Below are 17,039 nucleotides of genomic sequence, written 5' to 3'. Positions count from 1 at the left end.
GATCATCGAACAATCAAGGGTTTCATTCAAAATAGTCAACAGGGTCGCAAGAAGCGTGTGGAAAAACCAAGGCGCAAAATAACTGCCCATGAACTGAGAAAAGTCAAGCGTGCAGCTGCCAAGATGCCACTTGCCACCAGTTTGGCCATATTTCAGAGCTGCAACATCACTGGAGTGCCCAAAAGCACAAGGTGTGCAATACTCAGAGACATGGCCAAGGTAAGAAAGGCTGAAAGACGACCACCACTGAACAAGACACACAAGCTGAAACGTCAAGACTGGGCCAAGAAATATCTCAAGACTGATTTTTCTAAGGTTTTATGGACTGATGAAATGAGAGTGAGTCTTGATGGGCCAGATGGATGGGCCCGTGGCCGGATTGGTAAAGGGCAGAGAGCTCCAGTCCGACTCAGACGCCAGCAAGGTGGAGGTGGAGTACTGGTTTGGGCTGGTATCATCAAAGATGAGCTTGTGGGGCCTTTTCGGGTTGAGGATGGAGTCAAGTTCAACTCCCAGTCCTACTGCCAGTTTCTGGAAGACACCTTCTTCAAGCAGTGGTACAGGAAGAAGTCTGCATCCTTCAAGAAAAACATGATTTTCATGCAGGACAATGCTCCATCACACGCGTCCAAGTACTCCACAGCGTGGCTGGCAAGAAAGGGTATGAAAGAAGAAAAACTAATGACATGGCCTCCTTGTTCACCTGATCTGAACCCCATTGAGAACCTGTGGTCCATCATCAAATGTGAGATTTACAAGGAGGGAAAACAGTACACCTCTCTGAACAGTGTCTGGGAGGCTGTGGTTGCTGCTGCACGCAATGTTGATGGTGAACAGATCAAAACACTGACAGAATCCATGGATGGCAGGCTTTTGAGTGTCCTTGCAAAGAAAGGTGGCTATATTGGTCGCTGATTTGTTTTTGTTTTGTTTTTGAATGTCAGAAATGTATATTTGTGAATGTGGAGATGTTATATTGGTTTCACTGGTAAAAATAAATAATTGAAATGGGTATATATTTGTTTTTTGTTAAGTTGCCTAATAATTATGCACAGTAATAGTCACCTGCACACACAGATATCCCCCTAAAATAGCTAAAACTAAAAACAAACTAAAAACTACTTCCAAAAACATTCAGCTTTGATATTAATGAGTTTTTTGGGTTCATTGAGAACATGGTTGTTGTTCAATAATAAAATTATTCCTCAAAAATACAACTTGCCTAATAATTCTGCACTCCCTGTATCACTAACAGCAGCTAACACTGGCAAAAGCAATTGCACTTATACACTGAATTACTCCCTCGTCCTGCCAATGAAGCTCGGGAGCCAATGATAGTATCAGCTGATACTACCAGCTCCAAACTGTTTTCCGAATTTGGTTATGTTTAGTTTGAAAAAAAGAAAAAGAAAACAACAAGAATCTGATACCCAAAATGACACATCAAGACTTCAAACCAATTTGTGATGCCACAGCAGCTATGTTCGTCTTTTCTTTACAGTCTTCATTTGCTAGAAGCTCCCCGAGCTACTTTTTTCTCTGTCGTGCGGCTTACATCACTATGTCGTTTTCTTCTCAGGCTCGTACATCTCTTCACTCAATAAAAAGCTCTGGCTCGTAATTAGCAGATATTCAATGAAAATTTCATGACACAAATTCAAAACTTTCACTCCCCCTATCAACTTTCTAGTTCTTCCTCTTCTGTATACCAGATTATAGGACATAAGAGTGAATGACAAACAACACTCCAAGGTTTTGGGGTCTCTTTTCTGTCACAACTCCAAAGACATCACAGTTCAATACACAATCAAATGCTTTTGCTTCTGTGACTTTTTGCACAATTTCCATTGCTTCCACCATGTAATGTTCCACTTGCTTCATTTATAATTCTGATATAACAGGGTCAAAATTCATGTTTAGATAAAGGCTGAGAGACATAAAAAAGTACATAATTAATTAAACTAACTTGTTCAATGATTCAGCACTGTAGAACTTGTGGAAACAACTGATCAGACAGAGAAATTGTTATTTTTGGCAACAAGGATGTATCCTATTGTTTCTTAATCATGCAAACAGACCCGAATGAAGCTCCGGCTGCTGTACAGATAACCAGTGGGTTAGCCAGGGTGCATACGTAGTTTCTGTGGTGAATGGAGATCTGATTTTAGTAGCGCGTTCATCTCTCTGGACTCTGAGTTGACTCATGAATGCAGAGCAGCGAGGAGAGATGGCTCTAAATAAAGATTTCAGGTCAAAAACAGGAAATGGCTCAGTGAGCAGGGAGGGCAGGGCCATAGCAACACCAACTGGAGAGAGCTGCACCCACAATATCCCTCCCTCCCTCCATTTATCTATTTATTTCTCCTTTGCTCTTTTATTTCCCTCACTGAGTAAAACTTTTTGCTGTTGCCGGTAACCTTAATTTTCTTCCTGTGCCTCTGTTTTTGTCTCTCCGATTCTACATATTTTCCTGCCATTCAATTTTTTCATTTTTTCCGAGGTTCTAATGTCAGACCAGGAACTAGATAACTTACTCATCACATATCAGGTTGTGTGTGTTTGTGTGCCACTATAACTGTGAACCTGACTCACAGTGAGTTCACTGGTCCAACTCAACACCCAGCGCATGAAGCTGCATCCATCCATCAACGCGCTTTCATCCATCACTGTGTTGCACCTTTGGGTGGTAACACAAGGGATTATGGCAGTCACCAGAATTAGATCACCGAACATCATGTTCCATTTATACTCGGCAGGACAACACGAGGTGCATTTTCATATCATCAGGCTCTCTAAATTCATGCAGACACATGAGCTGAAAAATGCCACCAAGCACAACAGTTGATTCACACTCGTGTGTCTGTTACTCATAAGTGCCGTTGATGTGAACAATGTATTGATTATGTCCTCAGTTGTGTATTTTTCTTAGTAATACAGGAAGTATCACTGTAACTTCCAACCATCTGCTGGTGACTTATTCACTGAAGTAAATGCGGTCCTGCATGGCAAGCAGTCTTGAGTTTAGTAATCCATTGCTGTGCCCGCTGAACACTTTAACACCTCTGCTACTAGTATTACTACAACCATTACAACAACAGCCTACTGTACATTTCCAGTTATTACTGCTACAATTGCTGTTACTACTACAAGAGTCCATCTGATGCTTCATTTGCTTATTTTAATTCTGATATTGATATATCAAATTGTAAGAGTGTTTAGTTGTTTGTCTCTCTGTGTTAACCCCATAATGGACTGCCAACCTATCCAGCATGTAGCCCACCTTTCACCCTATTTAAGCTGGGATAGGCTCCAGCAATTTCCACCAATGTACATCACAAACTAGTGAAGACTGTGCAGACAACACCTGTCTTCCCAGATGCTCTACTGAATGTGCCACAGCTACGAATGTGGAAACAGTCAGATTTGTGCATTTTGTTTCTAAAATTACCCTCTGAATGCATTATATTCTATACACAAGTTTTCCTGCATAAAGACAAATGCGATCGGTCGCTGTCACTATCAGCCGACTGATATTTGGGTGGGTGAAAAAGAATCAGGGTAATCAGGATAATAAGGATAAGAACTTCGATTCTTGTGAATGGAATTCAGCTGGATGGTTACAAATGAACTGTTATTTTGAGTTATTTTTAATTGGTCTTCAATAAACAAATGAATAAATACTAAATCTTCAGTGTTTTTTTCATTTAGCGACTTAATAATTAACACAACAATGATATAGTTTTTGAGTGCGTCATCTGTCGTCACCAATAGGCTGTATATAAAAGATGGAGATGGGCACTGTGAGGTCAACCATTGGTTTGTTACGTTTTGCTATGAAACCTTGAGCTGAGTGTTTTCACCATTGCCCTCTTCACTTTTTGAAACTAGAAGTCAAGAGGAGATGAGAGTGATCTGACTATAAACGCAAATCTTGTGATTGATACACTAAGTCGTTACCAAATTAGATAACGAACCCAGTTTTTTTGTTGTTATAATAAAATGGCCATCACAATTTATTAAGGCTTGAACATTTAAAGGACGTTTTTTACTGAGATCATATAGCAAAGGAGCAAAGGACTGTTTTCTCAGAGACTTCTACAAAACCTGCGGTTTTTTGCAACCACGGTATTCGCCCCCTGCTGGTCAGTAAAAAGAATGTAGGTTCAAGACACTTCAGCATTGGGTTCGCCCTTCACAAGTCAAGTACAACTTTAATAGCCAGTGCATGAACCAGATGTAGTTATATGGTAATTATTACATCTTCTATAAAATATAAATCAAATAAAGACTAGTACCATTGCCCCTTGATCAAACAAGCAAATGGTTTGTGGTGAACTACATTTCAGTGCTAAAATACTTGTCCCCATTGTTTGTTATCATAAAAGATTATTACTCTGTCATCCCACACAAGTGGACCTTAATCTAATGTCAAAGTAATTGTGATTTACTGTAAAGGGATTGTGTAACAGAATGTTTACGTTCTATCAACTACACCGCTGATTATTCTCCCTTTTAAGTTTAAGTCTTAAAATAAAGAAGAGTAAAACCAGTAGAAACATCTGTGTGTGCTGGCAGATTTGGGGAGGGTGTGTGAAGAGAATATTATTAACACTATTAGACATGGGTGTGGCACACAGGCCCAACATGGAGAAAACATTGGGGTGGGGGGAGCAGGGAGGGGAAGGGCTCCACACCAAAAGACACCCATCTGCTTTCTTTCCCATTCTCCCTCTTTGTCTCTACCTCCTCCTCTTCTCTCTCATTGTCTCTTTGCCCCGTCTCTTTGGCCCAGACACAGCTGTTACCTCGGTTCCGTGCATACACAGAAAATCCTTTATCCCTGATGTGATATATCCACAGTTAGCGGCACAATTTTGTGCTATACAGTCTAAACTGATATAACCACCCACACAAAGGTGGACAGAGCCCGTTCCTCCCTCTCTCTCTCTCTCTCTCTCTCTCTCACACACACACACACACACTTTTCATCATCTTTTTTCTTCTCATTACATTGAGACTTCAAACACTTGTTAAGTGCCTTGACTCATGCACTTCAAAAGGGGAAGTACAAGTAAGCAAGGCGACTCGGCCTCCTACAGTGCTTCCATTTTAGTCGAATATGCTTCCAAAATGCAGTCACGGCGCTTAAACTTCCTGATGGTTTTTCTTATAATGCTGGTGATCTGAGCACGCTGCTGTGACAGTCAATGGCAGCGTATGTCTGCCGATGTTATATGGAAGCTGTCACGAGCCAAGTGAGCATTAATGAGATCTACAATTAATGGTATGGTCAGAATAGCATTAATAAAATGTGTCAGTGTTGAATCGCAGAGGAGAAAAGTTAGGAGCCAGTCCGTGTGAGCAGGCTTTTAGGACTTGTTGCACTGCATCCTACTGTTTTTCAATCACAAAGCAACCCTCACATCAAAAGAGAACACAAATCTTTAGGCCTCTCACATGACTTGAAACTGCAATCTCATGGTTGACATGACCCAATTATATCATTACGTATCTACAGAGATGACAAATGGGGCTTTTCAGTCTTTTTAAGCCTATGACTTGACTGCACTTGAATTACTGCGCTGTTGCTACATAATAAAAAACTGTTTTCTAAATATGATAAATGTGTGCTTATCTTGGGACAACAAGCTTCTGTACACCATGACCTTTACAAGCTGCTTTCATTAAAGAGCTCTTCCCTTTATCCTTAGGATAAAGTTTGTTATCTAAACTAAATTGGACAATTAAGCGGTGATCCCGGGCAAACAGTTTATCTCACGATTACGGGATTAATTATCTTGAGATACTGTAACTGGCCTCAGAAACCACAGCTGCCGCTGGTTTTAGTACATAGGCTGAGATGTCAGGTTTTATAGCTACACTGTTGGCCAAGTAGTCCAAATCAGTTTCATTCATGAAAACAGACTACGTAAGCTTAAATAAAGATGAGCTAAAATATGTAAGACCATTTAATAATAATAAAAAAAAAGGAACAATGTAAAAATTCAAATGAAATTAACAAAAATTATCAGGAGAAAGTGAAGACTTAACAGCTATGATGTTGTGTAAACGACTATGAGAAGGCTATTGAAGCTAAGCAGCAAGCGTTGAGTATTACCACTTTATACCTTAAGACTGGATAGTGACTCATTAAGGTGTTCATTCTGAAAATGCGGTTAAACAGGTAGTGGAAGAAAGTACACGCAATGATGGGTAAAGTTCTCAGCTTTGCAAAGGACGAAGAGGAGAACTAACCAGCTAGGGCTCGTTTTTAGCCTCCCACCAGCATCAGGATGGCAACAAGGAATCCAAAGGAGATGGTTCAGTTTCTCCATTTGGTCTGTATGGATAGTTTCCTCACTCACATCAATGGTGGTTTGACAGGTGTCGCAATAAAGGAAACTATAGCTGAGCGCTGTGTGGTAACTAATTAAAGTCACTGAAGTTAGAAGAGCAGCGGTCCCCAACCCCCATTGGACCGGTACCGGTCCGTGAGTTGTTTGGTACCAGGCCACAAGAGTTGAGGCTCGGGTGTGAAATTTATGGTTTTGAGGGTTTTTATCGTTAACTTGGTTTCCCTGGGTCTTTTCCCGTGTTGTAGTTGTGTGTCTTATTTTGAAAGAAATATTTACACGTTACCACAGTAACCAGGGAGCATTAAGGGGCAGAGAGGAGGATGTTACTCTCATTGTTGTTGGCGGATTTCAGGAAGACACTGCTAATAAAGTTACACAATTACACAGTGAATTCGCGTTTATTATTATATTTACAAAATACCACAGTTTTTGTCTTGGTCGAATTATTTTATTTTCTTGTATTTATCCACGACACCTTAAAGGCCGGTCCGTGAAAATATTGTCTGACGTTAAACTGGTCCGTGGCACAAAAAAGGTTGGGGACCACTGAACTAGAACATTTTGCTGGAATCGTTCTGTGTAGAACGCCTCATTCAATAAGTTTATGCTTCATTCTTGTGGGTAAAATTCTATTATTAAAAAAACAAACTAAAAAACTCGTGGATTGATTCCCTGGCTACTCCATCATGCATATCAAAGTATCTAAGGACATGATACTGATCCCTGAGTTTCTGCCAATATGTGTACATCCACCCACAATGGGTGGATACTAGTAAGTAGCTATTTTGATAGAGTCCAGTTAAGGAAATCTCAAGAAGTTGATTCTGTTCATCTGGACGTAGCGTTTCACTCATCCTCCAAAAATCAACATGGCAGTGACCAAAACACTGAGACAGCAGACTGTGATAGTCACAATGGATGCATCCATCTTTTATATACAGTATATGGAGCAACAGAGACACCATCTAGAAGAAGTTACTCTACATATTATACTTTTATATTCGTTCCCGCTCAGCTGTGACTGGATAATTGAGGCTATTTCAACCGGATGATTTCACATCCCGCCCATTAGTCATGCAGTGAGATCAAATCCGCACACCTCAGGCTGCTGTGAATGCAAACATCTGCTCATAACGGTCTGATTTCTTCCTTCTCTTCATATTGCCATCCTTAAAAGTCAAGTTAGTCATGTTCTATTACTGTATATACACTCTATACAGTATACCATGTTTTGGCTGGAAATTAATATTTTTATAGGCAAGTCAAGATAATCCTCCAGTTTTTATGAGCGTTGTGATAGAAGGGTCAACCAGACTATATTTAATATATTTCTTATCGTCAAATTTCCATCACCAAAACAATCAAACGTTTCCTGCTAATAGGCATGTCTAATATATCTCTTACCTCTGTGCCATAAAGCTCCACTGTTATTGAAAAAATAAAAAAAAAATAAAAAATTATTATAATGGTTTATTACAGTAGACTTAAATTACTTAAATTAGACTTAATTACTGCTGTAAATGTCTAACCAGCGTACAGCACACAGTACTGTCAGCGTTAATCCACAGCAGAAAAGAAGCCACACTGGTAAAAACAGCAGTACCTCACTTTCAGGAAACGATTTCTGCTTTTTTATTCCTTTTTCTTTAAAAAAAAAAAATACAGATCTTAAACTGTTTTCAGGCTGTTTTTCAAAATTGTGTTTCATTGAGAGGAGTAAGCTCGAGGCTGAGATCCAAGAGCAAGGTGACCATTTGTTGTAAAACAGACTCATTTTTTTTTACTTTTTCAAAACACAAAACGCAAAGTATGATCTTTAAATAAAAGCTCTACTGAGCCATTTCCGAGTTGCTATTTTCCCCAAACAAAATAACACCACTTTTTTTATTTTCTGTCCAGTGAATGAAAAATTTCGAGAGACAGCTCTATAAATAGAAAACAGTTAGGTTGCTCTGCACAAAACTTTTCATCTTGCAAAGAGAGGGCTTGTGACTTGACTTGAGCATGAGTGAGAGAGCCATACAGAAAAACAGAGACAAAGAGAAAGAAAGGGAGGGAGGGAGGTATGTTTATTCACGACTGCTGTAACGCCTCCAGTGTCAGGTGACTTACAGGAAAGAAGTTGTTGTTCTCTCTCCCTCTCTCTCTCTCATTCTTGCTCTGTTTCTCTTTCATTTGGGAACTTTTCTCTGTTTTCCTTGTTTCATAACTTCTGACATGAATTGTTTTTCTCTTTCAAGTCCCTGACTTTACTGCCCGTGTTCTATAACGGATTAACAAATCAGAGTACAAATGCCAGAAACAGGCAAGATGGAGATTACCGAAATTATATTTAATAATGGACTTAAAGCAAAGTTGAAAGGAAAATAAAGGCATTATTTAATGCTAAGACAACTATTTCAGACGTATCTTAGACTGTACTCAGTTATGTGTTTAATGAGGAGTTTCCCCAACCCTTTAATGTGTGTGTGTGCGTGTGCGTGTATACCCATCCAGTGAGTGTGTGAGTGTCACACATTCCAACAGAAAAGCTTACCATTAGTAGTTAGGACACAGATACCTCTGTCCACCAAGTAAAAACACTGAATTCAGTCAGGGGTTAGCTCTAGCATGACTAGTCTGACCAAAGTTCTAAGTACAGAAAATAGCAGCTGATGTGAGAAATACTGGAAGTGATGGCAGTCATAGCAGTAAACGTGTTAGTCATAGTAAAAAGAGGTGGAGTAGTAATAGTAAAAACTTGAGTGTTATTGCTTTTACCAACTCACTGCAGTGTCATTTCATGTGTGAGTGAATTCCTCCCACATGCATATCTTTGACGCTTTGCCTCCAACAATAAATTCTGCAGCATTTCTTTCTTTCCTTTTTTTTTTTTTTTTAAATGCACTTCAAGTCAAAGCAAACTGCACTGAAAACTCTGTGGGGGGATATTGTAGCTGAAAACAGGAAGGTCATTAATCTTCGAGAGAAAGCGAGCTGACACACAAGTCATGGCACACAAGGAAGCAGCTTTAGAGACTAGCAGCTAGTAGCTATACGGCCTAGCTGGTTATCCATCTTTCTTTTTCTTCCGATTTTCTGCTACCAAGCAGCTTCATTTTATGTGCCCCTATTCCTTCCAGTCCACTCCACAGAGAGATATTCTTCCTCTCTGGTGTAGCTTTTAAAAAACCAGAATGCACTCGGAACAATGTACAAAAATAACAAACAAAGCAACGGTGATAAATTCACCACTTAACACCCACCAAATCGCCGGGGACTTGCCTGGGGGTTAGGGTTTAGTTTTTGCCACATGCAAAAATGGACACGTTTTGACAACCTTTTCTGTTAAAACCGGGGTTAAACATAAGACCTAGTGACCCAGAATTGGTCCCGCAAAGACTCCAATCAGGCCCACTGGACAACTTTGGAAAATGAGAAAGAGGGCATCAATTTTTGACTTTAACTGTATTTTCACATCTTTTTACACTGAGTTAAATAAGACCTCCCCCACAGCCATTCATATAATAGCAATGAAGTAAAGACAAACATTTAAATTACAAAAAAATCCTGTTTTTTCACTATATAAATACACAACAAAAATGCTGTACTATAGAATAATATGTAAAACAGTTACAGTGAAGTAGTGCATTTTATGTGAATCATCTATTTTATTTATTTTTAAAAAATTTCCGCTTTGTGATTACAGGAAAGTCTGTGCTGTGAACTGCCAAAACTTTTTCTTACACATTAATTTCTTACAATTTAAGACCAGTGAGTCATGCTGACAGGTTTCTTTCAGTAACTACTTCAGCATTTCTTTATTGTGTAAAAAAAGTCTTTTTCTACATTGAGATACCTCCGGGATTAAATGTGCAGTTAAACTTCTTTACACTGACAGAAAGAGGAGTTTCACTGGTCCGGCTCGGCTAAGATCAAAGTGGGCCGTATTTGATTCATGAAGTAAAATGAGCTCCCTCTGACATCCCTCTGTTAAAGGATTTTCCATTTGGGTGTTCCAAAGAGACAAAATTATTTAAAAAACAGATGAAGATTAGCCTAACCCTACCTCTAATCCTGGATCAGTTGCCGGTGACTCGTTCAGTGCTAAGAAATGAAAAACAAAAAAGGAATTTCTGCCTTACACTCGTTTGCCACTGTCATCCAGACAAGTGTCAGTTTACTTCCATGTCTGCCTGAACTCACATGAAAACTTTGAAGTGAAAGCTGAAGGACAAAAGTCACGTCCACAACATCAAGATGTTACCAGTCCAGTATTCCTGGGTGTTCCTGTGTTATCGCCTTAAATACATAACCCAGCCAGAAACGTGTTTTTGCAGAACATTCCTATAGAGCAGAGCTTTGACGTTTTTGAAAATAAGACGTCATCACTTCTTCTGTTTAGCCTGACCGATAGAGGCAAACATATGTATGTGTAAAAAGCCACAATGACTTTGCCATCAGATTCTAGTCAGTCCATCCTTGAACTAAGTGGACATTTGTGTCAGATGTAACAGAGTTCCTTCTACATGTTCACACATGAATGTGATGGACGGCCATGGTTATGAAAAAAAAAATCCCACACTTTCACATCTCCTTAACAGAACCAGCCCTCACACCGCTTTGATTAAAATGTGCTTCTTTGGTTTTCAGTTCACACGATACACTTCCACCAGCAAAAATACCGTCATATTTAGATGTTATAACAAAGTCTTTCACTTCAGTTCAATTCAATTTTATTTATATAGCGCCGAATCACAACAACAGTCGCCTCAAGGCGCTTTATATTATAAGGGAGACCCTACAATAATACATTCAGAGGAAAAAAAACCCAACAATCATATGACAATCTGTGAGCAAGCACTTTGGTGGCAGTGGGAAGGAAAAACTCCCTTTTAACAGGAAGAAACCTCCGACAGAACCAGGCTCAGGGAGGAGCAGCCATCTGCTGCGACCAGTTGGGGTGAGAGAAGGAAGACTTGTACACTTTTGTACACTTGTACAGTACTGCCTTATTTTGTCTTTTGTCACACAGCATTGCAGTTGCAAGCCCGGTGAAAACCCTCACCGAGCCAACGGAAGCATCTTAAAATCACCACTGTACACTCGTTTCCGTGACACCTGTGTAATCACACTGACAGAGAACAAAAGAGAAAGTCACAGGGTGAGCTCGAGGTGTCAGAATATAAGTTTTGTCTCTTACAACCAAGTGGACTGATGGTGTTTAGGGAGACAAAAGGTGGATTCTTTACTGTTCACTCCAATTAGTGCTGTTTTCAGAAAGTCCAAATTTCCCAAATCTCTCCAAAGATCATGTATTAATCAGTTTACTGGAATAATCTGGTAATATGAAAATGTTTGCTGTATTGACAAGAAAAAAAAGTGCATCAGAATTGTGGTTATAGTAATCCATCCTCAGTAATCTATTACTTCTTTCCTTACTGCTGCCCTCCTACACCAGACCAGACTGGCTGAGTCAGCTCCACTGCTCTATCACGATTCAGCCTGACACACTTTCCCTCCCTCCGTCCCTCCCCCCCAGCTTTCCTTCATGAATCTCTTCATTCATCCTGAGCTGGTTCAAAACTTCCTCACCTCTCCGCTATTGCTGCGAGCCTCTTTCTGTTTCGCCTGATTGCGTTTGCTCCCTTTAAATCTCATGCAGAGATCCTGCGTCCACATACTCTACGGTTCTCTCCTCTTTTTCTTTTTTTCCCCTCTCAACCCCCCCCCCCCCCCCGCAAACCTCACCATCTCTCTCCATCCCTCCCTCCCTGCTGGCTGCCTTCAGGGTAGCAGAAGGGAAGTGAATGGCTTCAGCCCTCCCAGCTGGTCCCATCACCCAGCAACCCAGAGCAAAACAAAAGAACACACACACACACATACACACACACACTTGCACACAAGCCTCCAAACAGACAGGCAGTGTACACACACGCACGGGTTCACCGGCAGATGAGTATATGCATGTTCTTAGACACATGCAGACAGATATGCAGATGTATGCACACACCCACACACACACACCTTTGCCCTCACAAACTCACATCTATAAACACAGCCAGTCAGCCAGAGTGCCAGCCGTCCCCTGCAGACTCCCACCCATCATCCTTTCGTCCAGTCCCCCACCCATCACCCATAGTCCCCTTCTCCCCTCCCCAGCACCTTCTCCAGACACCCAGTCCTTTGTCCACATTCTGCTCGGCACAAACACACAAAAAAGACATATTTGGGGGAAAACAAATGAACATGTGTTGACCCCCCTGCTCCCCTTCCACAAAAAAGAAGTCGACACAAAGCACATTCACACGCATGCATAAAAATTGCATTCGAGCAACAAAACAGAGCTCAGTTGTTTTCTCAAACTCTGTAAGTAGTCTTGTAGCAAATCACAGCTCCAGAAACCTGCATGATCATGATGTGTGTGTGTGCGCACTTTAAGCCAAACTGCCAGAGATCCTCTGCAATATATCATAAGTGTGCAGGTCAGCGCATTCCAGCAGATATGTTGTGATTAAGTCTCTGACTACTCTGTTTGTTTTTCCACTGCCTGATTCTTCTGCCTGGCCTTTCATAGTTTCAGAGGATGACTTCTTACAAACCCCAGAGAAGAACTAACAACTTAAATGCACCTCGGTTGGAAATGAATATGATGCAAGCAGAATACAACCCAATGAGAAATCAGCTTTTACCATCAGTGTGATTTTTGTTGTCATGATCAAGGTTAATGACAAAGTCAGGGTCACTTTATATCTGATCATGGCCATGTTAACCCACCAGGGGGCCCTGAGTAAAATGTTCTTTTTAGAGTTTTATTGTAAAAAAAAGTGTTTTATATGTGTAATAGACATAAATATATGGATCTACAAGGTTAGTGGATGTTTATAACTATACTACAGCACACCATCTACAACTGTACTGATGCTGAGGTGGGATCACAGTTAAACTGTGTGTTTTACACACAAGCCAAAACTTAAGGTAAACAGATGAAGTGAACAACAATAATTACACAATAAAACTGGTCCAGGATACCCACGTGATGGCTTGTGAATAGTTGTTTCCTGTGCTGGATGTGGTAGAAAACAGGCACGTATAAAGGACCTGAGTCACAAGAGCCGTGTCATCATGACCATGTGATCTGAGCAACTCTGAAGCCCAACTTGGTAAGCAGTAGGCAGACTCCACCGACAGAACAAAACATAACATAATAATGACAGGGAGGGTTTTGCTGCTTGGAGACTTTACTGTTTCCTTTGAGTTAAATGAAAAGAATTTCATGCATGAGCTGCAAGTTTCATTCTGAATCTGCGTGCTATGTCAGCAGCATGGCAGTGCTCAGGTCAGCACTGTTGCCTCACAGGAAGAAGGTTGTTGGTGCAAACTCGCCTTGGTTCTCCCCTGACATAGCTGCGAGCTTTGAGGAAACACAAAGGACCAACATTCAAGCGGAAACATTTCCCGGGCTATTTCGCATCTACACCGAGCATGGAAGTAGATTAAGTACGGCTGTGAATTTTACCCTGGTGTTGATCCACCCATTAGTGTGAATGGCTGTAAACTTGCACCTTCATAAAGCTGAGGAGTAATGGTGTCAATGAATCATGTGACACTGATAATAATGGAAGACAAGGTCACTGGCTCCTATACATTTTTGGTTGCTGAGTTGGTTAGCAGTTCACACAGGAAGCCCCTTGGTATACTGACTTGTATCTGCAACAATAATTTGAAAGTACTGATAAACATTTCGTGAACATGGGAAATTGTTCTGACCTTTCAGGATGACGCTTTACAAATCAATGCAAGCTCCACGGTCCATTAATGGAGATGTCTTGAACTTCACGCAACTGATGGTTGTCTAGGTCACAATGAGACCCATGCCCAGTATTTCAGGTTGACTCCATATATGGTCGGACTGTCAAAACAGGTAGTGGTCTTTCACAATGGTCGTGTCCAAATTCATGGGCTGCATTCTCCTGAGGCCGCATTTGTAGACCGATTGCGTCACAGCGACGCGCCGAAGGCTGTCCAAATTCGTAGACTCCTCCGAATGCAGCCGACAAATGCGTCCTCCTTTTCCCCGAATTTGAAGGATGGGTCGGATGTATCCTTTGTGGCCCACAATATCCCAGAATTCATAGCGCGGCCCAGCCAAACTCCAGTTTCCGGCAATGGCGGCCGCTACTAAGTTTTAAAATTACTTTTATTACTCTTTCTGGGTCACAAAATAAACTTTTAACATATTTTCAGGCGAGAATGTAGCTGTGTAAACTTCAAATATCTGCTCGGTTTATCAAGGTATTGCATATTTGCAAAAGTGCTTCGACGTTTTCGGAGACGTCTGTTACCCACGAGCTTGATAGCTAACCGAGAGCTCGAGGGTCACTGAAGCCGCCGAGAACGGCACAACTCCCGGCACATCATTTTCAGATCACCGCGGACTTTCGCTACTCAGGTTAAACGTAATATATTGTTTGGCTTTTTTCAGTGTTTTATTTGTTCGTGAGTAAATTGGTTTGGCTGAGATTAAAGATATTAGATTAGATTAGATAAAATAAAACTTTATTAATCCCCCGGGTGGTTTTCACACAGCTGAATAAACGTCAAACAGAAAACTGATTAAACAGAAGTGTGAGATGGTCGAGAATTTCACAGCCGTTTACTTCCGGCCTACCCGACCTCCTGAGGACCCGGCCCACGTAGACCGCGAAGGCCGGGTCCTCAGGAGGATGCAGCCCATGAATTTGGACACGACCAATGAGTCAGCACTCAACACAACTCATTTACCGCCCTATGATCTGTATGAGCACACCCTAAAAACCACCAAGAGGAAAACTGGGGTGATGTGCGACATCAGATGTGATTCAGTCATTTACTTAATAAGACTGAATGAAAAGAAACACACATGCAGACTCCATCAGCTGTCTGGTAACACCAAACCAGAAGCAGACACAGCACTGACAACGTAGACGATAATATTTACATGAAATGGAGTTAAAAGTTGGATGATGACCTTGAAAAGAAAGGTTTGACCAGATAAATTGGACTATTTCATGGCATATGAAAGTTATTTTCAGAGCTTTCAGATGTTTCCTTGTCTTTCCCAGTGGATCTGGTTGTGCTTGGTTTTCATGAGTCATCATCGCTCAATATGAATACGAATGAATATTGAATATGGAGCTAGTAATTACAAATGTTTATATAAGAACTGAAAAACTAAAAAAAATGTCCTCCATATTTTTCTACAAACCTTTAAAAAGGCTGAATCAGGACAGGATCTTATCGTATATCCCATTTTTTCCATTTTCTCTTTTGTCCAAAACATGAACACACAAACACATTAGCTGCAGAGCGCCAAAGCAGCTAATTATAGTGGACAGGTCTAGCAGGGGGACTAAAATGGAGCCGTTTGTACAACAAAATAAAATCTGTCTTCATAAAATCAGGGGGAATGCAGTCAAAGCAATGACTGGAGGGGGGAAAAAACACACACACACACACACACACACACACACACACAAAGAACAGCCTGCTAAATATTTAGTTTAACTTTCTCCTTCACCATAGCAATTGTGAGCCAAACCAAACCTGTAAGAAAAATGCTTTGCTTCCAACCTTCTTCAGCCTAAACCGCTCAAACAAACAAACTACCACAGAAATGAAATGAAGTGAGATGTTTTGGAAGCACCACAACATGGAAAATCTGAGAATGTGAGCTGCTTCTGGAGGCATGGGAATGTTAAATAGGAAGGGAAACTGGGGGAAAATGACTTGACTGAATAAAACCAACACTAATCTGGTTCAATCCTGTCCGAGCACACTGTTCATGCACAGTTCTGGCAGCAACTCTATAGATAGATAGATGTAAGGAGGAGTCTTCCATCTCTAGTACTTTATAGTTGGTTGGACAGCTCTGTTCACCCTGCACACAACAGAGCAAAAAATGTAAAAGAAAAAAGGTTGGAGGTGGGTTACAAAGTGGCTTGCAGACGAAAAGCAGGATAAAGCAGCTTAAAACAGCACCCCCTATATGCCAAATATAAGTGTAGAACAGTATTTGCTGATTGTGACTGAGCTTGATTTCATGGCCTAGCTGAATTAACCACCAGTTTACCACCAGTCAGGCTCAATCCAGTCCACCGGAGACCAATCCAATCGGTTGGGGTTGGGCTAATCAGTGTGGTTTGACTCATCTTTAAAGTGTCCACTTCAGCCCAGTCCAAACCAGTATGTCCCAGTCTTGTCTACAACAGTCTTAATCAAATCCCTTTGTGGCAGTCTGGCCCAGTAAACTGGCCCAGCACCAGTTCCAGCAGTAAACACGAGGAAACACAATACAACCCAGAACAAACACCTGATCACACACAAACACACACACACACACACACACACAAACTGTCCTTATTCAGCAGAGGGATGTGTTTGCTTTCCTCCTCATTAATTATTGAAAAGAAAAATCCATCCCATAGCTACGAGTCATGAAAACCAGCTTCTGCCACACAGACACAAAAACACACAAACACACACACGAGCAAACCTAAAACACGTTATGGCTGCGGCCCAAGCTGAATGTTAATATTAATTGCAGGCACAATTCCACAGTCAATACAGTTTAAAATCAGGTGATTATTGCGACCTGTCGTGATGCAGGTGTCCATTTAAAACCAACCACATGGTTAATTATCCAAACACTAATGCAGTTTCAGT

General features: G+C 40.9%; 1 protein-coding gene across 3 annotated transcripts in view; it reads right to left on the bottom strand.

Moving 5' to 3' along the window:
• The window catches only part of sertad2b (SERTA domain containing 2b), a 41,987-nt gene that overhangs the window by 16,033 nt on the left and 8,915 nt on the right, over nucleotides 1-17,039 (bottom strand). Inside the window, exon 1 of one of the 3 annotated variants that reach the window (XM_019366867.2) lies at nucleotides 2,079-2,212. The exons of the other annotated variants lie outside the window; for them this stretch is intronic. The gene's annotated coding sequence lies outside the window, so the exon portion shown is untranslated. Of the gene's footprint in view, nucleotides 1-2,078; nucleotides 2,213-17,039 lie in introns of those variants that run through there. 3 annotated transcript variants of the gene reach the window in all.

Source organism: Oreochromis niloticus, linkage group LG13 (genome assembly GCF_001858045.2).
Source record: "Oreochromis niloticus isolate F11D_XX linkage group LG13, O_niloticus_UMD_NMBU, whole genome shotgun sequence".
In the NCBI taxonomy this organism is placed as follows: domain Eukaryota; kingdom Metazoa; phylum Chordata; class Actinopteri; order Cichliformes; family Cichlidae; genus Oreochromis; species Oreochromis niloticus.
Note: the sequence above shows the minus strand (reverse complement) of the source record. Positions and strands in the feature narration are given on the sequence as shown.